At 39.0% G+C, this 26,714-nt stretch overlaps 1 long non-coding RNA gene across 1 annotated transcript; it reads left to right on the top strand.

Moving 5' to 3' along the window:
* Nucleotides 1–481: 481 nt before the first annotated feature.
* On the top strand, nt 482–25,865 carry LOC116714062 (uncharacterized). The gene is made up of 4 exons (XR_004337990.1): nt 482–624; nt 2,795–2,800; nt 16,668–16,675; nt 25,855–25,865. It is a non-coding gene; the product is annotated as an uncharacterized LOC116714062 (long non-coding RNA).
* The last annotated feature ends 849 nt before the right edge of the window (nt 25,866–26,714 follow it).

Genomic DNA, 26,714 nt, shown 5'->3' with positions numbered 1-26,714 from the left:
CGCGCCACAAGGACACTACGTGAAAATTAATATCAAGTCAAAGGGAAAAGGGTTAGAACAGCAGCAGTGATTTAAAAATGAAAACAAAACAAAAAAACACCAAAGAGACAATAAAATATACAGGTGCACTGATACGTTAGTCGGCCAATAAATCAGCCCCAATTTCATTTATTTTGGAATGAATGAGGTATCTGAAACTGATATATTTTTATTAACTGAACTAAATAAAAATGAAAATTAATGAGGGAGAGCTATAACTAACTGCAACTATATTGTGAGTTTATAAACTAAAATACTGAAATCATAGATATAATTGTATTTGTGTTTATGAATCTATTTACTAGCATTTCAAACTGATGTGAAATTGATTTTTTTTTTTTTCTTCCCCCACACGAGAAGTTTATGTCAGCTGTCAGCAAATTGTGGCACTTCATTTTCCTCCTGGGGGCGCTAGAATCTTTTTTTTTTTAAACTCCTGCTCTTTCTGAAATTTCGCCTTCAGGAAGTCATCACAACATGGCTCCTCTATTGACCCTTTAAAAACGTTTTTCCCGCCCTTTCACAGAGAAGTAGCTCCTATAATGAGCTCAACAGATGCGCAGCTCCACCAGGTATTTGCTATTTGTAGCTTTGAGGCAGAGCTGCGTCTTAAAGGCGGAGCTAGGTCCACCCAGGTGTTTAGCACAGCAGAATGGAGTTTAAAAGATTTTTCAAACATGGATGAAAGAGTCAAAGCAACACCCCAGGTGTGTTTTCAATGAGGGACATAACACTTTGACACGATGAAAAGGTGAACAAAATAGAATTTACGTAATACTGCCTCTTTAATGAAAGGGATCATTTGTTTTAAACATAACTGTATGATGGTGGATGGGATGAAAGACTATATTAAACAGGCCTTTAACTCATTAAATAAGTTCTTTACGACCCTTTAAGATTTGTATTGAGGACCCCTGATTTACTGTCTCCCGTACCAACAGAAGTTGAGGAACTGCACGAGATAACAGAAACTCCACAGCGTTTTACTATAGGTAGGCCGGTTTTATTTTTATAGGCTTCATTTCATTGCCTATAAACAAACTGAAGCACTCCTCCACGCGCTCCACATTCATACTGGTCAGCCCAAAGCTCTTCTTTTTTTCATTCAATCAGCACTACAAGTTTCTTTTATTTTCTTCTGGGCGCGCTAACAGTTTTATCACCTTGTTTACAACATTATCGCAAGAAAACAGGCCTTCATGATTTCTGTGTTTAGCTTGCAGCCTTTTGGCATTTTATTTCTTTTGTATCAGGTCTGCTGTTCACTCTGTCATTGTATGAAGAATGTCAAATAAACAAGAGCCAGATAGTTTTTAGTCAAGCAAATCTTACAATTTAATATGACCATAAGATAATCTGAAATATTTACAAGGAATCCTGCTTATATATATTTATGAGAAATAAACAATTTGTTAAAAATAGCTGTACGTTGGGGGGGGGGGAAAGCACTTCAAAACTATGTTCCTGTGACCACAATGTTAATAAAAAGGCAGTGGGTTCATTAGACTGCAGCCAGTCTCCCATCACCTGAATGCAATAGGAAATGCAACCCCAGGTCAATCAGATGTGCACTGTGGATGGCAGCAAATTAGTCAAGGAAACCATTCAGGCTGAACTCAGAGGTCAAGGTACATAACTTTTCTGATTGCACCATCCGTCACATTTTGAATCCTGATGGAAGAAGACCCAGGAAGGTTTCACTGTTGGTGGATAAAAACAGACTGGAATTCATCAAAATGCATGTCCACATGGCCGAAAGTTTCTGGAAAAAGTTCCGTCGGAGAAACAAACTGTGGATTGTGGTCAGTCACGTACAGACTGTTTGACCTTACGGTGGATTATGACCGTTGCAGGAGGAAGCCTCCATCAGCAATTTTCTGATTTACAACATTTAAACAAAAATGAAGTAGCATCAGATTTTAATGGTTGTAGGATTTCTCTTTTGTCTTTGGTAAAAGACCACTGCTAGTGCTAGACTTGCGCGTTTGTTGTATTTACCCAGAATGCTCTGCGTTGCTGCCCACTTCCTGTGTTTGGAACTGACTCCTGTCCGCTTGGCATTCGCACTCGAACTGCACCAGAGTTCACTTCAACTGAACCGAGACCGAAGTTTGTAGATGCACCACAGATCAAATCTTTGGCCCTTGTCAGAGTTGAATTACGCATTCACACCTCCCTAATCAAACCAGACTTAATGCATAAACAAACTAGAGTTCAATTAAAGCGGACTAAACAGGGCTGGTGTGAATGCACACTTAGTGTCAGTTAATGTGTGCCTCGTTTCTACAGTAAGAAACTCCACATGGTTTAAATGGAGTTAACTGGCTAGCTTCAGGAGGACGCATATAGTACAAAACTAAACTCAATTTCAAATTAAGTACTACTTCTCATTGATTTTCCATGAGCGATCCACTTTTGCTCTGTGTACATTTATATCAATTTAATCCACCATCCTCCCATGTCTCCAAGTCTCATTGTGAGCTTTCCTTTACTTTCTTAAGGTCTTTCCATTACCAACTAATCTTCTCAGTCTAAACACCAACATTGCTCATTTTCAAATCTAAAAATGAGCAACAAATCCAGGGACGAGAGGCTTCCGAATGTTGGGCTCCATCTTTATTTATTTATTTATTATCTTGAAAAGTGTGTGGAGATTAATCTGCACAATTTCAAAGTTTCTCTGCTGTTATTTGTTCGGTATTTGTAGACATCTAGGTCATGCAGGACATCCTGAAATGCGGAAAAGGCAGCACAGGGTTCTGTCTCTGGGTAATGAGGGGAGGCACAAGACAGGGACATTATTAGATAGAAGATGAAAGCAGCACTGCTGATTTAGTAAACATCCATATCATAAATAAACACAAAGAGAGATTAGGCTGAATGCAAACAGATCAAAACCAACAGCAGCAGGTACATCACTGCAGTGCAAAGTAGAAAACAAAAGTGGAGCAGGAGTTACTTCCTGAGAGCCTGAAGGCAACAACAAATCACCTCCATCAGAGTGCTTCTACTGAGGGTGTGTGCGTGTGTTGGTTTGTGTGACTAAGAAAAAGGAGTGAGTTGCACAGAAAGCAGGTTTATCGAGTTCAGACTGCAAGAACATATTTATCATCCCGCTGCCCAGACCAGAAATTAAAAAGGTTGAGGTGGCAGAATAGAAACGCTCATTAACCACAGGAACCCCTTCTGCTTCTTGGCCAATTAAAATGGTTCCAGTCCGAGCTGGCCCAGCATTGAAAGGGGCCCAGAGCAGAACTTAATTTGGGGCCCCTCTTCCTGTTTGGAACATCAACCACTACTAATGGTCTTTACAGGACAGAGTTGGAGGAATCTGGAAGAGGAGGGACGATTTTGATTGCCTGGGTGTAAACGCCATGATTTGCTAACCCAACAATCAATGGAAATTATTGCTTGCATTTTCTAAAGTAAACTTGCTAATGCATTACATTAAATATCTGCTGTTGTTGTATCAACTTTGCAGGCCTCTCAGATCTTGTGCTGGTCTGCTCTGCATCCCCAGAACCAAACCAAATTCAGCTTCTATGCACCACGAATCTGGAACAGAGTTCTGGAAAACTGTCGAAACACTGAATTCCTTTAAATCAAGACTAGAAACACACCTGTTTAGAGCTGCTTAATAAACAATATAAATAAAACATTAGTCAACATATTGATGTGATGGCACTTGACAAATGTAAGGCTTCAATTGTTGACAGTGTGTTTATATGACTTTGTATTTTTTGTGTTTTTATGATGTAAACCACTTTGACTGGCTCTGGTTCCAGTTGGCTGGTCTTCAAAACCTGAGATACCACACACATGGCAATTATAAAAACCTTAGGTATTACAGGTTTGGTTGTGTAGTATGTGATGTCAACCCATCCTGTGTGCAGGAGCAATGCAACACACATGAACCGATTTTACTCAACATTCATATGTTGGATGGGAAATTTTGTAAAACCTCTGGAGAACCAATGGGAGTTCAGAGTAAACAAACATGGCAGACTAGGAAGAAGCAATGGAGACAGTTTGTAGCCCATGTTTGACAGAGAAAAAAATGATTCTAAGATAACGTCTGTGACGTCCGTCTGACTTTCTGGTGCGCCATGACAGTTATTTTGTCTTCTTTGTTTAAAATTTCCCTCAGTATTTCTGTCAACTAGCTTTCTGATTGGCTATACATCATATTCAACAGGCCATGTTGTCATTTGTCCTCAGGGGAAGACCACACATTCTACAATATCATGCCAAGACAATCAAACATGTGGAATATCCCACTCCAAAGCGCTCCAGATGTCTTTCCTAGTGGACCAGATCTCTTCACGCACCGCACATGGCAGAAATATCTCGTCTCTTTATGTTAAGAGCCGTCATAATATTTGGAGCATTCTTAAGATTGTCAGAAGGGGAACCACCATATCCCCAAAGACACCAAACGCTGTTTCATGTTTGTCATACAGTAGGTCGCCTTTGGTTGAACTGGCTGTTGTTGCAAACAACCAAAAACCAAGGCGCCAGATTTTCTTTTGGTTGTTTCATAACAAGCAATTTTGCCGAAGCTGGCTGATACTCATACAGCCTGAACCTGTGTGGCAGCTTGAGTTCTAATCTAAAACATGCAGAAGTGGAGACGCATTCTTAAACACTTCCTGCTGTTGGATGTAGGGAATTATTTAAAAGTAACTCCAAATAAGAATTCTTATTTATTGGACTTCATTAACTTACTAAGACTATTGGTCAATAAAATATTGCTAGCCACAACCTTTTAATGTTGGTAAAGAGAAAATACTATGAGTCGATAACAGGCATTGGCCTCATGAAGATGACAGACTTTAGCATTCCTTTTGTAACACTTTTTTTTAGATATTTGCAAATCTACACATTTATGTCTGAGTCTGCATGTACCTGTGGATTATAGAAAATCTATAATAATTTTAAAACTCGTGCAACTCAAATTCTTGTTTTGTCACATCGCTGCAGCCGCATGTTCCATAGCTACTTCACCCTACAAGAGGAATGGCTCTAACAAACCCCAAAAAAGTTCCTAAAGAATGACAGGTCAAGAGCGCGCAACATAAATAAGTTCTGTCTGGGATTCAGCACTACTGAAGACAAATGAAAGCAACTAGGAGCTGTACTGGGCCAGGTTTGGTCATTTCTGCAACTTCTTAATGACAAAACAAAGAAGCAGTTTAGCTGGGCAGCACTTCTGAACGGCAACAGCAATTAAAGCAGTGATGGTGAAATAACTACCTAAACCAGAGGGACTGTGTGTGAGCTCTCCAGGGTAGATGTTCAGTTTTTACTCTGATTGGTTGCACTTTCCTGCCGGACCTTTAAAAGACCCCAAAGTACCGTCTGTTAGCATGCTTGCTTCTTTCTCTGCTGGAATTCATATATATATATATATTTATATATATACTGTATGTGTGTGTGTGTGGTGTGTGTGAGTGTGTGTTTATGCTGCTCTCCAGTGCAGAGAGCAGCCAGCAATCCAGGCTAAAGATCCCTGGCTTTGAGGATCGATCTGTCCCTTTGCCTCCATCGGTCTGCCTTTAATACTTAATGAGAAAAGCTGTTTGATGAATGTGAGCCACCGTGCTCCCAGAGTGATCTATTAATGCTGCTTTACATTCTTCTATAGGGCTCACAGCAAACCACACACACACACACACCTTATCTCTCCCTTTGCATCATATGTGGAGTTATGTAAGTCGTCATTATTAAAGGCTGCTTGGTTGGATCTTATTCTGTCGCACTACCAGGACTACAGAAATGTCCAGCTGCTAGATCTTCAAGACTCCAGGTTATAGTAACTAATTGTGACTTTGTTGGAAATTTTTTCCCACTCAGAAAAGACAAACAAACCAAAAAATTACCTCTCTCTTTCTAATTAGCATGCCAACTTTGCATTGGAAATGACTGTTTCAGTAAGGTGCACGGCGTCTGGGTTCATTCCCGACTGTCTCACATCTGACTGGTCAGCCGACAGCAAAGGGGTGGGGGGCGCACGTCCATGTCATCAACTTTTCAGAAGATGTCAAGGCTGTCACGGCTCATATTATCATAATTGGTAGTTCCCACTCAGAGGAAAGAAGGGACAAAGAGGCTAAGGGCGCAAGAGGAGACAGACAGCCCAGGGAGCTGGGGAGTGTTAGACAGGAGAGGACAGGCAGAGGGGGGAAGAAAGAAAGCCAAAAGGAGAACAGGAGCGAGGCTTTTTCCTCCGCACTGAGAAAGTGAGGAGAAAAAAAAAAGATTCTTAAGACAACACGAGAAGAGTTGGCCTGACATTTAGATTGTCAGTTTTCTAAAAGATTTATAAGGGGTCTCACATTAGAGAGGAGGATCACATCCCACTGCAGAGTGCCCCCAGCCCGAACATTCTGCCCTGAGGGGCAAATACCAGGTTAGACATATTTATATGGCGGCCCCCGTTCATACTGTAGGACTCACTGAGAATTCTGCAGTGATTACATTTCAGATTTGCTCTTGGAAAATGTCAGGTGACTTTTGACAGGATGTGTAGAAGAAATCAGAGCACTATGAGGAAACAATCTGCAGACATTCCTAATGGTTTTTATGGTTGGCACAAACAAACAAAAACTGAATTAACCACTTAACACTAACAGCTAAGGGCAAAGATTTCTATCACTTGACATATTACAATTTACATTTACATATTTTATTTACAATACAGGTTTCCACAAGAATTAGAATCTTCATTTGCAAACATCAGCAGGAATGTCGTTCATTTTGTATTTAAACAAATACTTTCAGTAGCTCTTTTCTCCTTCATCACTCTTCACAAACAAGAATGTGGTTCACAATTTTCAATGTATTATGGTTTTTGCAGTCAGAATTATGCATGACATACGCCACACAAATATTACCAATCCTAGCCCACTAGCTTTAAAGCAAATGTTATTTTGCTTTAATAATGGTCATATGTTAGTAGAATTTCTGCCAGTTTAACAGAGATGAGGATTTGGGTCATGTGATTTCGAGTCAAATGAGCCTCGTGTCACAAACGTGATGACTCAATAAAATCCCAAGCGATTTGGACTTTCACACCAATGATTCAGGATTTCAGTTAAACTTGACTTGATAAGAAAAGAAAACTTGTGCACAACGATAGAACCGTGCAGGGCGTTCAATCCAAGACGACATTTGCCCTCCTCCAGTCAACGAACCGGTGAAATTTGCAAATGTGAAATATTGAGCTTAAATAAAAAGCTTTAAAGGTAGGCATGCGCACATAGAATAGCAACGCAACACAAGAAAGTGGAAATAAAATTAAACTTTTGTCACTGTCTTCGCTGTTGCATCCTGTGTGTTGGGTTTGGGCCAGAAGTTTTCGCCTGTTTGGTTCATCATTCCCTGTGTAGTGAGGCCATAAGACCAATTCTCAATTGCCAGCTTGGAAACAGTAGCTGTGTTTTGATTGACCATATAATTGCACAATTTGACATTTAAAAAATAAATCTGCTTAATGGAAAAATGGCAATTTTGAAAAAACAAACAAACAAAGAAAACATGTTTTTCAATGCGCTAGGCTGAGGTGGTTTTTTGGTTGTATCAAAATTGGTTTATTTTGCAAAACTGCAATGGAAACACATTTCTGTCACATGATCAACAATTAGATGTTTCCATGGTGCAAACCATGAAGAAGAAGATGGCAAGATGTAGTTGGAGGATGATGGCATAGTTTGTTTTTAATGACTTATTCTTGTGTGATTTTAGTTGCATTTCCTATGCATTGGAAACACCTCAATCGTAAAATTGTGCTCATCGACAAAGTTTTGTGCACATTTGTAAAGGAAGCACAGCTGGTGAGTGAGCATTGCCAGAGGTCTCATCAGCATCATGTCAATGTTGTGAGAATGTGTGGATGTTGTGTTGGGTGAAGGCCTGGCACATAGGGAGCACCCCATGTTCTCCCACACAGAAACACTTATTAATTAAAAATAAACGTTTTATTGTCTCCTCTTCATCAATCTGCTGGGTCACCATCAGAAAATGCTTTGTTAATATTTTGTCACAAATTCATTTCTATTTTGTTTCAGGTTGAATTAAAATGTTTTTAACTACTTATACATTTTTGAACATGCAAATTTATAAGAAATGAGTTTCACAAGTGTTCCTTAAACATTTACTGAATCATTATTGATTTTTGAGCATTTTATTGTAACTTGTCATAATCCCCAGACTTAGCAAAGAAGAAAAGAATATATTGTTAAATCTGTTTTCATAGTATACAAGTAGATCAAGAAGAAATGAAATTTAGTTGGTAACATATGGCTAAAAGAAAACTCCAGCAGAGAGGCAGCAACATTTAGCCTTATTTAGACAAAGAATGAAGAGTCAACGCTAATAAAGCAGCTAATACATGGTTAGCCTCAGCTTAACATCTAAGTTTGTCTTTTCATTGCTCTCTAATTTAATCATTAAGCCTGGAAAGTCACATGTTCTAACTCTAAAGTAAATACTAAAAAGATTGGAAGCTGGCTTTAAAATCAAATACTTGGTTAATGCAGTCTGCTAAGCTTGTGATAGACTTTTAAATCACAGAGTTGCTATAGTTTACAATAACAAAACTCGTTATGCTACGTGCTAACATTATGTTATGATCTCTGATTGTTTGTGGTTCCGACTCAAAGCACAGAGACTTTGGCCTGCATACATAATAAGAAGCAGAGCATCTAAGCTGCACCATAATCACATCCAACAAAACAAACGTCATTACAAAATTAACTTCTGTGCAGGAATGCAAATAATTTCATTTGTCATTCTAATGCTCTGATTTTACCCTATTTACACCTTAAAAGCAGGTTGGGACTGTTGCAGGTTTTTTTTTATTGTGGAGATAAGTTTCAATTTGCTTACAGATACTTTTTGTTTCAGGTTTTGTTTCACTTTGCTGATTATTTTCCTCATTTACTGTTTAGTTTTGTTACTGCAAAAAGCAACATTTTCACATGATTTTTATTCTGTAATGATTCTACAACATGTGGGAAGTTAAAGACACAATGTAATAATACATTGTCTGGCAGTTCATATATATTTTTCATTGGAATGTAATCACTGTTACTTTTAGGTACAAGAAACACAGACTGTTTCAGAAGGCGTAACTGGCTGTATGTCTAAAACGAACATATCACACGTATGTATTGAACTCGGGTTTATCCGGGTTGATTCTGACACGCAGGCGGCCCTGAAGGACCAGAGCATTGGGCTTCAGTCGAGTCTTGGACTGATTGCTGCTGCTGGTTTTGATCTCCATGCAGGTTCTCTCCTCCGTCCTCCTCCTCCTCTCCTAGCAGAATGTTATCTGCCGTCACACAGACGTGATGGAGGACTCAGCAGGCCTTGAGTGCCTGCAGAAACAGAGCGCCAGCATATTCTGTGCATGCCAAAGGTTTTGCTTCAGGCCTTTGCATGGCACCTGCTAAACATTTGTTCCATGTGGCCTACATACGAACTAGAATGAAGGAGTCACAGGGAATTATGTAACAGTGTCTGATTGTTGGTGAAGTAGGTTGAAAAGGGCTCTATAGATAAGAGTTTGCAGTGGTTGTGCAGGAAGGAGAACGTTAGGAAACAGCAAGGTGTGGAAAACAACGTGGAAGAGTTAAACTAGGAGTAGATACAAATCAAAAAGTATTTCACACTAGAATCGAGAATCTAATTTATTTCTAATCAACCAATATCTACGACTGATTAAGTAAAGCAAACACCAAAGGAAAAAAAAAAACAATTAATGAACTAAGCAAACGCATAAATGCAAATTCACACACTTTGGATTAAAGAGGGATTAATACCCAGTAAACAAGCACTCAGAGCTGCAATGTTTAAACTGATTAAAAGTCTGAGATCTACAAGCTCCTGATCGGGTTCACAAGAAAACATGACCTCACTCAGAACTCTGGTACTGAACTTCCCTTTATCCAATAAATATTCAAATTTAGTGAATAAAGGGAAAAGGAGACAAATCCTGCTGTCAGGAACGTTTTGATAAATAAGAAAGTGATGGAGCTGAAACTGTAATAAAATTCTTAGTGTATAGCCGTACTACCATCATGTAAAATTGATTTTATGAGCTTTACATCATGTTATAAAGTTATTCAATCATCAAAAACATCTGAGTGGACCTAGCCCCGCCTTCGAGGAGGAAGCTCCTCCTCAGAGCTGAATCTTCACAGTTTTTTCAAAATTCACTTGACAGCTGATTGGAAACATCTGATATCTTACAGTATTACAGGCTGATTATGACTTTAATCATTTCAAAATGCTGTAAATGTTCTCAGCTGCTATTATGTTTATTGTGACCATGTTTGTTGATCAGACCTCACTGAGTCTTTGATCGTTCATGGACATTGAGTTAGCATTAACACGTTGATCCAACAGTTGCATTAATTCACTGGAAACAGACATGAATCAATGAAAACAATTTGAAATTCTGCTCATCGTTTATGTTTCACTCCAACATGGGGACGTGCTCACCGAATGTGTTTCCATCTCCCCTTTAGCACATTAACACACTTGTTAATGTGCTAAAGACCATTAAGCAAACACCACGGTAAGAAAGGCCAACCTTTTTGCAAAGTTAAGGAAATTATTTCAAATATTACCGGTCCAGTCAACTGTTTGTAATATAATACTTCAAAAAGTGCATATAAAATAATGGAAATGTGTGCTTAAACATCGGCAAGCTAAAATATGAGTCACAGACAGTAAACTGAAACTAAAAAAAGACTAAATTTTACCTTCTTTCAAAATACAATATTTTAATGTTTCTGTCAAACTGAATCTTCCTGGTAGCAAACCAGGAAATGTGTAAAGGGAACAAAATATTCTGTTAGTGTGTGATGGGAGTTATCTCTAGTGAGTTTCATTTGATTTCACATGAATGGATTCTTAAGAGGCCTTAAGCAAAGACAGCAGGAGCCAGAGAGACGAGGGGGAACAGAGACATGGGACAGACAGAGGACAAATAGACACTTCGGTCCCACAGCAGATGGTTACAGAACTCAACATGATGTCACAATGTTCCCAACAGCCACTCACTCAGAGGAGTAATATGTGGAGTTATTGTTCCCACAGCGGCTAACTGTACAAATTAAATATGTGTCGGCCTCTATAGAGGCTCACCACACAGGGCGTCAGGGGCCGGGGGCGTTCAGATGTAGTTTATATTGTTTGCTTGTAATGTAAAACAAAACATATTTTAGCCTTACTTTCAACAACTGTTTTTCCATTGATAATATAGTAGAGTAATTTTTAATGGAAACACGGCAATTTTGAAAAAACTCACTTTTTTCAATAAAAACTTTTGGCACTAGGATGAGTTTGTTATTTTTGACCATACCAAAACGGATTTATTTTTGCTAAACTGCAATGGGAACATTCAGGAGTCACATGATCAACAACAGAATGTTGCCACTGGCGCAAACAACGAAGAAGAAGACGACAGGAAGTGGCGGGGGGATAATGGATTATTGAGATCTGGATTAAACGGTTCTAACATGTGAGATATTTCAGAACCAGACACAACTTCTCATTCCTTCTCTGTTTCGCCATATTTCAGGATGTTTCAATTGGCTGATTCTTCTGATTCTGTTGTTAAATACTTTGAGAAAACTCACAGTCTCCATTAGGGTTTAGCAACATGTTGCCAGCTGTAGCAAATTAATCACTGCAGAACTCCTCCAAAGGGATTCTCTGACCTATTTGCTTAGTTAAATCCAGGTGGCAATTTTATTTTTTATTTTTTGGCTCAGCAGCGCAAATGTGTTTCTGTCACAGTTTTACATTTGGTCCATTTCTGCACAAGAAAACAAGAGTTGTCAATGTTTTCTGGCTGGAATCTAACGGGGTGAATATATTGATTACAAACTGTTAATTGCAAAACTAAAAGTAAGTAAGTATTAAATGAATAAAATATACATCAAATTAAAAGAACAGCCTGTAAATAATTACGGAGCAGCGTTAGAAAGCCAACAATGTTTAGAACAAACATCTGGAATGATCTCACTTAGGATGTATTTCAGTCACTTGGGATGTAAAAGGTTGAAAGGGTCATTATAACATCTTGTGTCTCAAAAATATACATAAATATAGTTATAAAAATATATCTATCTCCCGACATATGTGTTCTAGTTTTTCTGTTTTTTTATCAGTTTTGTGCAGAAACAATCAAATTAACTGGTTTTACCATTTTTGGACGGAACAACAGTCATTCGGATAGCTAGGATTAGTATTTTGCATCAGTGTGGAGCAACAATCTTCTCAGCAAGTTTATCATACATTTTGCTCATTGGAAGATTATCAAGCATATTTACCACAAAGAAACTCAATTTAAACTCCAAACTTTGACTTGGCCACTCCACAAGGTTCTTCTTACATTTTGAGGGCTTATGGATTTGCTCAAGTCAGTTTTAGGCTTGCAGTCACAAACTGAAGTATTGCAAGGAGTTCTGGTGGAGAGCAAAACTCAGTTCTGTCAGGGAGACCAGTTGGTCCAGTTCCTCTAGTGGGAAATGAACCTCCAGATTTCCTTCTCTGCTTCTATGGTTTCTCTGGGATTTTTGTGTCTTTTCTCTCTTTCTGCAGGTGTAGAAGCAGACTTCTACAATGTTGTCTTGTATTCTCTCTATCCTTCTCTTCTTTTCCTTTAAATATCTAAGACAAAACAAAGGAAAGCATTCCAGACTATCACCCTACCACTGTCTGACGTTAGTTTTTTGGATTGGAAGAAGATATACATTGTCACTTTGTCAAACTGAAGTATGACAAAGTGACAACAGAAGAACATGTGAAGATAAACTGCAAAATTTTACAAAGCTCAAAGTTTGTAAAATTCTGCTGAGCTTGAAAGTCAATATCTAGTCTGACCACCTTTAGTTCTTCACACTGAAAAGTTTTGTTTTTTTTATCAGACATTTTTAGGACAATTTCTCCAAACTTCTTGATGAATACTCCAAAGCTTTTTGGACGGTAGCCACTATTCGTTCCGTTCTGTGTTGTAAATGATCCCAAGGCGCTTGAAGGAAGTTTAACGTTCAGACTCGCTGGAGAGGACAATCCATGACAGATGGGCTTCCACAGTGGATTTTTCGATCCAGTTATGCTTTCACATCACTGGCAGCAGGTTAGGGAGCAGTCGCGCTGGAAAATGAAGCCGTTGCCAATCGGTGCTGCACGGTGTTTTCTGTCTGATTGTGCTTTTCTCCGAACTAATCCCATTGATTTTGACAAGATTTCAAGCACAACTGGATGAAATGCATTCATTAACAGTAAGTTGCTTCATTTCTGTGGAGAATCAGATCCCTTTGGCAAAAAAAAAAGTTATAAAAAAATCCATCTAACTATGGTTAGTTTCAAAACAGTCTTTAAAATGGTTGCATTAGTCAATAAATGACAGTTAAAGTGAATACTTTTCATGAGTTTCAGGTGGATCAGTCGGAAGGATCATCACTTTTATAAACAAATGCTGTTGAATTATTTGAGAAGAATGAAATTTGGCCGCTCCAGTCTGCCTCAGTCCTCTTCATGACCTGCTTCAATCAGTTCTCAAGTACAGAAATACAAGAAATTACGTCTGAAAGATGAATCTCACTAAAACAGCAGCAATGAATACCGATGAAGAGACTCAGTGCTCTGATCAGTTAATATTCGCCTGTTGCCTGTTTTGGAAAAGGAGATTTCCTCCAAATAAATAAGCTCCGATAACATCATACAGCAAAACTAATGGAAAATAATGAGTTGAGACCAGAAGTTTGCATATACCAAAGTTCTGGTCTCAGACAGACATCGTTGTCTGAAGTTAAACCAGACCAGCGAAGGTTGGTTGGAATTACCAAAATAATTTCTCTTTGTACTGTTGTCTTTGGGTTGTTGGGTCAACCTCGGTTTCCTTCCACAAGCTTCTAACAAGAGCTGCATTTCCATCAACAATAGAGTTGCTCAAATTGCAACACACCATTTCAAAAACTTGCAATATTCAAAAAAAATGTTTTTTGGGGCTAGGAAGAGATGGTTTTTCCAACCGTATCCAAATATATTTATGTCACAAAACTGCAATGGAAACACTTTTTCACAATACATGAGTCAGATGATCAACAGCAGGATGTTACTGCTGATGGAATCAGTGAAGAAGGCGACAGGTTTGATTTTGTTTCTTTCTAACAATGAGCAGCTGACTACCACAGCGTCACAGTTCATAAAAAGTTGCATTACTCTGCTGTGTTGAATCCATAGCTAATTTGTAAAATCACCAACTACGATGCCAGATATGTAGCTGCTCCTAAGTAGGCGTGGCATATTGATTAACTCAAATATGTCAGCCTATCAGAAGATTTCTAAGCCATAACATCATCATCTGGGTTATTTTAAATCCCTCACATATTCTTCCTCTTGTGACATTTGATATTGAAAAAATAGAAATAACTTTAGTAATTCTAACTGACCTAAAACATGAGACGTTAGGAAAAAATGTGTTTGTGTCTTTTTATTGGGTGTATGTAAACTTATTGTTTCCACTGTGTACATCTAAAGTGACTTTGATTGTATTCCACAGAAAATTGATTTAGTTTATTAAAGAGAAAAGATTAATGAAACTCCAGCGTCACCAAGGCTCACTGCCAACAGTAACATTATTGATATTTAGCAGCAGCGATACATCTGGGGCCCGTAATCAAAAAAGACCAATGAGTGGATGAGATTGGAAAAAGAAATAGATTGTCAAAAGTTTATATGATGTTTTCCAGGCTAGCAACGGGACAGGATGAAGTGAGCCCAGATAATTAACCATAGTCTGACTTGGGAGGAAAATATATGTTTTCCTCCTGATCCAAAAGCTGAATAAAACCAGATAAAGACTCTAAACTGTCTAGTTAAAGATGGTAAATGATGCCAAAAAAGGCTTGAAGGCAGAAGGTTGGTCGAAGCCGAGGGGCTTTTCTGGAACACGCTAATTATATTTTCTGTTATTATGACAGATTGTCACGCTTGAATTGTTTATAAATGCTTGTTTTTAAAGAGATGAAATCTCTGTGCTGATTTTTTTGTTTTTGTCAAACATCATGAGGAACAAATTATTTAAATGACACTAAATTAAAAAATTGACATTTAATAAAATTTCAGTGATTGTCTTTTTCTTTTTAAATGAATGCTAGAGAAACATTGTGATTTTCCTTTAATTTCATAAAAATAAAAACATTTTTAGGAACATAACACGTTGTAACAAAGGTGGCCTTCCCTAATCACGCCTATTATGTCTAACAAATGTCAGGTTAGAAGCTGAGGACATGTTTTTGTTTGATTGTGAAAATGTCAGCCCGCTAATTTGTGACACTGCTCATCAATCAACACGCTGATGGGAGGTCAACAGTCACAAAGTTAGTCGTACGTGTTTTGTTTTTTAGTTTCTTTCTTCTCTGAAGGTACCCTTCTTAAAGAAAATTTTAAAAAACACGTTTTCGTGTAAAATCGTTCCCAGCAGGACTTCTTTGGCTCACTTGTGTCCAAATTGCTCAGACAAAGGGCCGTATTTCACTCTGAACGACCAGAACATCTACAACCACTTGCCTTTTTGCTCGTATGCAAATGAGAACAAATGAGAGGCACATTTGAAACGTCCTGGAACACCCAGTCCATCACGAGCAGACCACACAGACGCAATACCGCCGCTGTTCTGCTGATTGATGGAGCATAAGCTGCGTCGCTGAATAATTCAATCCCTGGTAGTTGGTGGAAAACTGGATTTACCGAGCGTGTTGGACGTACTCTGTGGCTTCGGGATGAAGGGAAACATCCGGCGTGACGTTCAAGTCTCCTGGGTTTCCTACCGCCTCAGAAGATGTTTTTCTCCTTTCGGTACGGTTTGAAGCCCCATTGTTTGGTAATAAAATATACTGTGCTGACTTGCACAAAAAGGAAGGCTTAGCTTTGAAAGAGATTATGTACTCTGACTATAATGAAGACTAATGAATCTGTCAGCTCAGAAACACATCATGGTGTAGTTCTGCTTTCCAACTGGCCCAGACTTCTTTCCACTGGAAGGCAAAGCCTCATCAGTCTTACTCCTTTACAGCTCGAAGCTACTTCATGATAATTAATGGACGGAGGCTTGACCAATGTCTGTCTGTTAACTGTAATGTGCCATTATAATTCTTCACAGTAAAAAAAAGCGTCATTAAGCACGGAGAGCCGGGCCTGGACGCTGTCAGAGTCGCTCAACGTCTGGTTCAGTTCGTTTGCTGTTGGGGGGCCGCTCCGCTCTTCAGGCTGAGATCGTAGATCAGGAAATGACATGCTGGTCGTCCTTTCTCACATAATGGGGAGTGTTAAATTAAAATGTATCATTTTAGGCAAAGAAGTAAAATTTTAGAGAAACGTCAACTATATTAGTTACTGTCGATGAAAGATCTTGAAGTAGTGGGCTGGGGTTATTTTTCTAGAACCGGAAACCCGGCATAGATTTCAAAAGATGATGTTTAAGTTTAATTTTCTCACATTTACTTTGAAGCTGTAATATGACTTTTATTATATATATATACTGTATATATCAGGGGTCACCAACCTTTTTGAGACTGGGAGCTACTTCACGGGTACAGAGTAACACGAAGGGCTACTTGTTTAATGCAGACATACATTTTCTTGGCTCAGCCATTATAATAAGAGTATATAGACACATACATATGATTGCATGCTGCCTGATCATATTAATGTTAGGGACTACTGACAATAGTTAGCAGTAATAATTTACCATGCAGCTATGGTTAATTGCTATTATGTGATCAGAAATTCTTAGTTCAGAGTTTTCAGTTTGATTCCCTTTTGGAGCTTTTCTGTGTGATTCTAAATCGCCCACAAGTGACTGAAGAGTCTGGATTGGTGCAGCTGTACAGATTTTCCTTTAAATAAAAAAAAGAAACGTTATTGTATTTTTTTTATTATCCAACCCTCTTTACTATTAACAAAATTGTGGAGAGAAGAAAAAGTTATTTTGTGCCAAAACATCTTGTATGTAGCCACATCAGTGTGAGTCTGTGGGGGTCAAAGGGCACGCGAAAACTTAAATCTGATTGGTCAGTTTGCTTTTCCAGTGAGCTAAAAATGATGAGTGGAGTTTGAATCTCCCATAGTTCTAAGATCCCGCCTGAACTTTTTACAGTGTGCGGTTCTGGCGAGTCGCCGATTTATTAGCTTTTTTTGTGGTTTCACAAACTTAAACACTGACGGGTCACCAGCTGGCTGACACCAGCAGATGTCGGAAAAAAAGACTGTCCGACAGATTGGAAGGTACATACAAAACTATCACTGCACCTGACCTGCAAGAGCACAACCACCTCTCCAACGCGCATCATGTGTGCGTCGCACAAAAACCGCACAAACCTAAACCACTAAAGCAGCGCACCCTTTTTTTCGTTTTACACAAACGATGCTAAATAATAAAGACATGGAAGCGAAGCCGACCCGTGTGATCCACGGAAAGAGGAGGATGTTGATTCCCAGGTTCAGGTGGCGTCAGACGTCCAAAGGAGGAGAAGGTGAAGCAACAATGTTTGCTTAATTTCTACTCTTTTGGGGAACGTTTCGACTAGATTAAATTGTTTAACTCGCAGTCTTAGCGCGACGCTCAGGAAGAGCGGCAGATGTCCAGTTCGGAAAACATCAAAGAAGCTCAGAGACCGACGACCCGCCAGAACCGACACTGTAAAAAGCTCCGCCGGGATCCAAACGACCGCTCTTAGAACTACGGGAGGTTCAAACTCCTGTCATTCATTTTTATCTTACAGAAAAAGCGCCAAGCCGCAAAATAAACGAAAGCAAACTGACCAATCAGATTTAAGCTTTGGCGTGCCCTTCCCCTCCCCCCACAAACTCAGACGTGCGCTACGTACAAGATGTTTTGACACATAAGATCTTTTTTTTTTCTCCACAATTTTGTTAATTGTAAAGAGGGTTCGATAATAAAACTTTCAGAAATTATTATTTTCTTTTTTTACTTTAAGGAAAATCTTAAGGTAGGCAGAGTGGGTACAGCCGTACAGCTGCAGGCGCTGCTGCCCTCCGATAATATCCTGCAGGCGTCTGCGCATAGTTCTGAACTTTAACCATAGAAAAAAAATTTATGCATAAAGCAATTAATTTAAAAAATTTTTGTAATTTGCTTTAAAAAAAATTCAAATATAAACAAATGTTATTAATTCAATGTAAAAACATTAAATTAAATAATTTCGTTGGCAGTGCTCCCTAATGACAATGGCTATTTTTAGAACTTGCTCTGCGGGCGACTGACAAGGTCTCGTCGGGCGACCGGGTGCCCGCGGGCACCGTGTTGGTGACCCCTGGTATATATATATAGATATAGATAGATGTCTATATCTATCTATATCTACTGTATATATATATATATATATATATATATATATATATATATATTTTATTATTTTTTTTTTTATGGCCTGTCGTTTTTTTTCAGCTGAAACTCGGTGACAGACAGTGTGGAAATTTGCCTAATGAAAGAAGAAAAAAAGGGGGAATGTGATGTAGTTTTGAAAAAGAACAAAATGAGAATGAAGAATAAGAAGACAAGAAGGTAAGAAATGGGAACGGTTTTTTTTTAAAGAAAGATTTGACCCATGTTTTACAGTTTAAACAACAAAAGTCTCTGATATTGGCAAAATTTATATGTAAACTTTTGAATTTGAAGAGCGATACAAAAAAGTGTTCTGACTACGTTATCTAGCATTTAGCAAATAAAAAATATTTTGATAATACTACCTGACCTAAAACAAAAGGTTTTTGGTCTGAATAACTTGACCTGGTGAGGAAATAAATATATGTATGTGTCTTTTTATTTTTTGTATTTACATATCTGGTTTTAACTGTATCGTATTTTGTTACTTATTGTTTCTACAAACTCCTGAAGCGTTCCAAAAGTAATGTTTCCAACGGAGAAGTCAGAAGTCAAACAATACAGAAAGCTCCGGTAAATGAGTTTGTGTAATTAACAATATAAAGATTCCCAAGCAGCAAACGCTATTTAATAAGTACAGCACAATAATGTAAAATGAGTGTTATGAATATCCTTCCGTTTCTACTGTCCATCCGATTTATTCTAAACATGACAGTCGCCTCCAAGATTCTGAAGATAAATCAGAGAGCGGAGCCGTGATGTCACTGCAGCTTCTGTGCTGTCCAGCTGCTGCCCATTGCTCAATTGGATTTAAAATGAAAAGCCTATTCGTTCTATTTACTTACTGTCCAGAGTTATTCTGTCTAATAGAGAGAACAGATAATAAGAACATCAATCTTTTGAGGAACATTACTGGGGAGCACTGAATTTGTTCTTATTAAATTAGCAAGAACTCCAAAACAAGTTGTACTTTTCATTAAATGTCATGGCTAACTCTTAAGGTAAAGGTCTATCGTTCTGGATCGTCTCCTGTACGGCGTACTGTAGAGGTTGCTGGCTTCACACAAACTGGTTTGGTTTATTTTGCTTTCTCCAGTTTCCTTTCACCATCTAAAATTAGCATGTTTATCAAGCCAACTTTATTTGTTAACATTGTTAACTTAATCAATCAGTGTACCTTATCCATGAGTGTGACATGTGGGTTCATACGTATCAAATGGTCACATGACCTGATCTTGTGTCGATGACCTGGCACTGTGTTCTAAGTCAAGCCTTCATCAACCTGAGACGCTCCAAAACCCTGGGGTTCCTCAAGGTTGTGTGCCCGGCCCACTGTGGTTCAGCATTGCAAAAACAGGAATCTGAGTAAATACGTCTGTCCTGACACCACAGCAGTGTCACTCATGAAAGTGAATGATGAGTCGGCAAAACGGAGAGGAAGCCAAAACAGCTTAGAGGTCTGGAGTAAAGACCACAACATGCTGCTCAATAAAAAACAACCAAGGAGATGATTACTGAGAAACTTAGAAAATAGAAAATAAAGCCTGAATTTCTTAGATCTGTATTTTTCCATTTTTCTTTTTTTTTTTAGATGCAACTTTTCCTTTCAGTGACATTTTAACAGTTTGCTCAAAATTTACGGACAGTTTCAAGGAAGCGTAGCGGGTGAAGAGCAGGCAGCATCATATTGTGCAGCTGTTTTGTTGCAGGAAGGACTGGTGCATTTTATAAAACACATAACATGAGGACAGAAGTTTTTCAAGAGGATGTTTTATTGTGAAAGGCTTTTCCACATGATGTGGGAACCATGAGGCGAGATTTCAAAACATCCGACAGGAATGCAAAGGTTGAGCAGAAATGGACCATAAACAGCAATAACTTAGTGACAAAATAACCTCAGAACGATAAAGTCAGTGATTTGGAGCAGCCATCACAAAGCACTGACCTCTGACCTCAGGCTCACAGAAAAATGATCCAACATTAAGTTAAAACTTTTATAGAGTGTATGTGAATATCTAGCTATAACAATATTAATGATTAAACTAATAAAATGACAAAAAAAACAAAACATAACATTTATTACAATAGTTTGAATGAAAGACAAATCTCTACAAACTGAGGTAGAAAATATTACATTACCCATTTTTTAAAATTAATTTTTCTTTGTTTTAACCAAACATTAGAAATGTTACTAGAAGGAACAGAACACTGTTTAATGTATACAGTGACTTTAGAGTTAGCTGAGCATTGTTGATGTTCCTCTTTGAAGCTGATTTTTCTTCATTCTTTTTCTCTGACATAGAAATACTTGATGCAAAACAAAGTTCTGCAAGATTTCTTTGAAGGTTTTTTTTTCTTGACTACATGCGTAAGCCTCGGTCGGGATCAATATAATCTGAAATTCTGTTTTGAGATGTTTCATTCTGTAGATCGAAGATCTAATCTCTCATCTGGTTTCTTTCATCTTTCAGACTTTTTCTTTTTTTTGTTCACTGCTCTTTCCTCCTCCCCGCCCACTGGCTTCAGTTTACCTTCATAAAAGATGAATGGCTCTTCATGAAAGGCCCTGAATAAAAACCTGCTAGTACTTTTCACGTTTGACTCGTATGGTTTAACCCTCATACATGATTCATAAATGACGCGGCCAATGCTCAATGGAGTGAGCGAAGTGTGGAATGATCTTCGGCTCTCCAACGCCACAGTGACGTGGAGGAGACGTTGTACTAGTGGAACCTGATGGACAGAGATGTAGCATTACCAGAAAAATAAATAAATTGGGAATCCTTTAACTTTTTTAAAATGAGTCAGAGTGAAGCAAATTTCATGACATCTAGTTCCTAAAAGATATGAGATGGATGGAAAAAGGCAGCCATGTTGTAAATGAGATGGAAGTCTTTTTTCCTGTGAATTGAACACCTTGTTCCTCTCAGCGTAGTGTCTGAATATGTAGCAATGTGGTTCGGTGGCGCTGACACAAGGACAGTCTGGCTGTCTAAACTCAAACTTTGCCAGAGAGGATCCACAGAAAACTTAAGTGCAGATTTAACACTATTAAAAAATAGCTTCAACCTGCACTTTTTCAATTTATATAATGCATTATTTTCATTTAACTTTGTTTTGAATTTCTTTGATTTGCAGTTGGAGTGTTGACTGACTAACAATTATTATTATTACGAGTGTTTAAAGTGAATAAACCATAAGCTAACCTGACAACCGGTTGCCGGTTCGAACCAGCAACCCACCGGTTACAGGATGAACTCCCAACACCGTCACCACGACTCCCCTTGTAAATCAGATGCTCCTCTGATGCTCAGAATGCATTTGGTGTGAACACACAGTTATACTTTTGTACTGCCCCTTTAAGTGAAATCAAATAACCTATTTCCAGAGCTAAAAAAAAAAATAGACATGAGAACTGAATGGGGTTTTCTAATTTTTCTTAAACTCTTCATGTGATGCTGGACAGCACTGATGCCTTGCAGCAGGACGGTCTTGGGTTTGAATCCTGGTCAGGGGTCTTTCTGCATGAAGACTGCATGTTCTGTGTGTGACTGTTAGGTCGATTGGTCTCTCTAGATTGAACTTATCTATGAGTGTGCGTGTGTGCATGGTTGTGTGTCTTTGTGTGATGGACTGGCAGTCTGTCCAGGGCGGGCCCCGCCTCTCACCCAGTGACAGCGTGAGACAGGCTCCGGCTCGCCCACGACCCTGCAAGACTGAATAGGCTTAGACAATGGATGGACATGCGATGTTTCAGAACTGTCACGCTGCATCACGTTTCTGACAGAAATCAGTGACAGAGGAGCATTAGTCAGAGATATTTATATAAAAAGACGTAATCTTGTTTCTGGCAGACTTAATTCTGCATCTTAGTCCTGAAATAGTTCATTAGACGCCTATAGAGAATGCAGAGATTCTGTCTCAATCAATGAAAATCTTTAACTTAGACACTTGTTTACATTTTTGTTTGTATTTTTGTATATTTTACCTTTAACTTTTATGTTTTATTTCTATTACTAGTTTTACCATAAGGCTCATCCTGCCTGGAGAGGCAAAGTTCACTGGAGCAGAACTCTACTTCCTTACGTAGACGTAGAGACATTCACAAGTATTCAGGTGAGAACAAACACATGGAGGTAACCAAAGGAAGAAAGGACAGATGGAAAACACTACAGTTTTCTTAAGTTTTTTTTTTTTTTTGGAATATTTCTTTTCTTCAACATAAAGATTGTAATGTTGAGGTAATGTCTTGTCTTTTCTGTTAGTCACTTGACCAACATTAAATGATGAAGGGACCCAAGAGACTTCATTTAACTGCATGTATTTGTTCAGAAAACTTCACTCCTAAAGTCTACCCCAACTTCTTTAACTCTTTATGACTGAAGTTTCAAATCTCCACCTGGATATTTTTGCTTATTTTAATTGTACGAAGTTCTTTAAATGTCCTGTGAGTAACTATATTTGACAAATTTATCCATAACAACAGGAACTTTCAATATATCTAGCAAGTAATTTTAGCAATTTATCGCATATTAAAAGAGAGCCCCTCAGATTAATTTCACTCCCTGCTACGGCGGCGGTGAAATTACCGTAATAACCCGACAATTGGCTGGAAAGCGCAACGTCTCCCTTTTCAGAAACCGTTGGATTTTTTTCAGATCACGCAAAGTGTGGTGGAATTACGGTACTGCAAATATGGCTGGATCGTCGCCACTGACCCACACAGTTTTAAAGGTGTGTCTTTTGCCACTTGGCTATGATAAACGTCTCAACGAAGCTACTCTGCAGGCCGTGCATTTGTGAGACTCAAGAGGAAATCCATCTTATTGTTTTGGTTTCTCCATTTATTATGTGGGGTGAAATGAAATTTTAAATATTTCCACAGCTCATTAACTCCTGTCTGATCTCAGAGGAAAATGAGAAATCAATGTTCATCTTGAGTCGTAATGCTTGCCGGAGCTTCATAATCACAATTCTAATCACCTCGTGTTGTTAAATTAATGGAGCTTGCAGAATCATATGTGCGCACTCGATATGTCTGCGCACACTTGTGTTTGTTCTTGTTCCAGTTATTCCAAAATCACCTAAATGACACGAATGTAGTGGAGGAATGGTACTGCTCGTTAATGTGCATATATGCCTATATGTCAAATCAATATGTAGTGGCAGTAATTTCCTGGGTTTTTGTCAAAAGGTTAATGACTCCATGCGTCATTAAGCCACAATGAGGTTTTTCTGCAACATGCCTCGACTGTTACGCATGGCCTTTCCATGTTGGGCTGTGTGCCGAGTGCTAAATTAGAGCTGTGTACTTTAGGAATTCAGATGGTTGATTTTTGGACTTTTCTGTTGTTATTTGCCATTAATTAGCATATTTAGTTGCACTTTATTTGAAGGGGTGTGAATAAGACATGACAAACATGACTTAACACCGGTCATGAACATGAAGGAGTCTTCATGAAGTGTCATTCGGTAAATAATGACATTTTATTGCAACTTTGCTTTAAAACTTGTGTAATTAATGCAAAGTTGACACTTTTAATGCAGGTTTTAATCCAATTTTGCTTGTAGTGAAGTGTTACTGCACTGTAACCGTCAACAACACTTTGATGTCCAAGCAATGTCAAAGACAGAGGAGCATCAGATCAGTTGAAATACAGCTTTGATTTTCACAAGCTTGTTAGCGCTTGACCTAGCAGTCAGCACTGCTAACATGTGTGATCCTGTTCACCTACATTACCAGAGCATGATAAGAGGACATGTGACCTAAACTGCTTACATTTAGCTCAGCAGTGCCTGACAGCAGGTCCATCATGCCCTGGTTGCAGTGGTGGTCACCGCTAACTAAGAAGTTAGTTGCTAATTAACCAATTAGTCGGTCTCATTCTACACTCCTCTCACAGAGACCAGATACTCTCATCACAGGTAGTTTTTGAAGTTTTACCTTTCAGAAAATGCGACACTCCTCTCCAAAAAGCTAATATGAAAGCAGTTTACAGCGTAATGTGTTTCATAAGGCTGCATCTCAGGTGTTCTTTTGAAAAATCACCCTTATTCTGCCTTCCTCTCCCTCGGTAAAGTGTGACACACTACCCTGTTTGTGCGCACATCAAAAGCAGAGGGATTGTGTTATCTGTTTGGGGCACGGGGTGAAATGAGATTTGGCCTTGGTTTGTCCTGCATCTGGGTTCTCCTTTCTGAGTCACAGCTCAGTGTTTAACCAGGCTCGGGGTGGGGGGGGGGGTCAGTGCTTCCGGCCTCTGAGGTGATCAATGCGGCTTCCTCGGTCCCCTGGAGAGGTGACGATGCTGCAGCACAGGGTTTGTTCCTGAACGGTGCTGCTGCAGGTCGAGTTGTTTCGCTGCAGAATTTGGTGTCTGAAAATGAGCCGCCATTCTGGCTACAAAGAAAAAATTATACTGATAGATGACAAAAGATAAGGAGTGTATGCTTGGTAGATTACATTGTACCTGCCGGATTTCTGTCTAAATACCATGCGTCTCCTTTTATAGTTTTAAAAGGTCTGCTATCAGATTCATCACTGTCAAACTACTTACTTTTCCATTACAAATGTGCACAAATCTTTGTCAATATTCTGCTAATGTAGAAAGAGAAAGTACAATTCCGCAATTGTGGTGTTTCCGTTAAATAAGAAATTAAAATAAAATAAAATCCCACGTGAATAAGTTTGTCCACATGATGTCATTAAAAATCATGAAGTGACAGATGTACACCGTTATATGAGATATATTCATAATTCAGCCTTATCATCCATCAGCCAATCAGAGGAGACGTTTGTGTCTTATTCAGGTGTTGGAGCAACAAGCCCCGCCTACTTGCTTGGAAAAACCACCTCGTCCTATCGCAAAGATTTTCATTGGAAAACTTGTTTGTTTTTTTCCCGAAACAGCCGTGTTTCCATTAAGCTAATTTATTTTTGTAATTCAAATTTTGGACTGACTGCGTGATTTTACAGTCAGTGGAAAACAGTCTAGAGTAGTAGAAAGCGCCCAAGACAAATCTTTTTCTACATAATTTTAAAATCAAGACATTTTGTCATCTGTGTGTGAGTGGAGTCCCCTGGTGGAACCGGAAGGCTATGGTTATGGAAAATTTACTATAATAATTTCTTCTATTTTAACCCTCTGATGCGTAACTGGGGGTGTCTACTTGGGTCTCCTTGTGTGTCTCTGTGTGTCTGACACCCTGGATAGGAAAACCAAGAGAGAGAAAATGTATTGCATGACATCCAAAACCTGTTGATCAATGTGTTCAAGGTTCTTTCTTTTATTATCTCAATAAATAAAATAAAAACTCATAGCTACATAAATAAATGAGCCAGAATACAATAGAGTGCCTTCTCCGGGTCAGGGAGGATGTCCTGCCACAAGTGGAGGAGTTTCCCTCATTGTTCACCAATGAGAGAAAAATGGAGCAGGAGATCGACAGGCGGATTGGTGTAGCTTCTGCAGTGAAGCGGGCGCTGTACCGGTCTGTCGTGGTGAAGAGAGAGCTGAGTTAAAAAGCGAAGCTCTCAATTTACCGGTCCATCTACGTTCCCACCCTCATCTATGGTCATGAGCTTTGGGTCATGACCGAAAGAACGAGATTGCGGATACAAGCGGCCGAAATGGGTTTTCTCCGTAGGGTGTCTTGGCTCTCCCTCAGAGATAGGATGAGAAGCTCAGATATCCAGGAGGGACACAGAGTAGAGCAGCTGCTCCTTCACGTCGAGAGGAGCATCTGGCCAGGATGCTTCCTGGACGCCTCCCTGGTGAGGTGTTCCAGGCACGTCCCACCAGGAGGAGGCCCCGGGGAAGAAACAGGACACGCTGGGACTATGTTTCGTGGCTGGCCTGGGAAAGCCTTGGGATTCCCCCGGAAAAGCTGGAACAAGTGGCTGGGGAGAGGGAAGTCTGAGTCTCCCTTCTGAAGCTGCTACCCCCGTGACCCGACCTTGGATAAGAGGAAGAAGACGGATGGATGGATAAATAAATGCACACACACACATACACTCACATGCATGATAAGCATAGCATAATAATAGAGTACAGACAGTAATGTTAGCTAGCATGGTTAGCTAGCTAGTTTCAAGAAACGTGCTCTTTTGCACTCCCCCCATGCCCACGCCCACACACACACCCACACACACATAATGGATGATGACTTTGTCCATTATTGACATCTCATCATTGCTCTTGTAAAATTGCTGTTGTCGTCATTTTGTTTTAAAAATGTTCTACAAAGTGTC

The sequence above is a fragment of the Xiphophorus hellerii genome, chromosome 23 (genome assembly GCF_003331165.1).
Source record: "Xiphophorus hellerii strain 12219 chromosome 23, Xiphophorus_hellerii-4.1, whole genome shotgun sequence".
Classification (NCBI taxonomy): Eukaryota; Metazoa; Chordata; class Actinopteri; order Cyprinodontiformes; family Poeciliidae; genus Xiphophorus; species Xiphophorus hellerii.
Note: the sequence above shows the minus strand (reverse complement) of the source record. Positions and strands in the feature narration are given on the sequence as shown.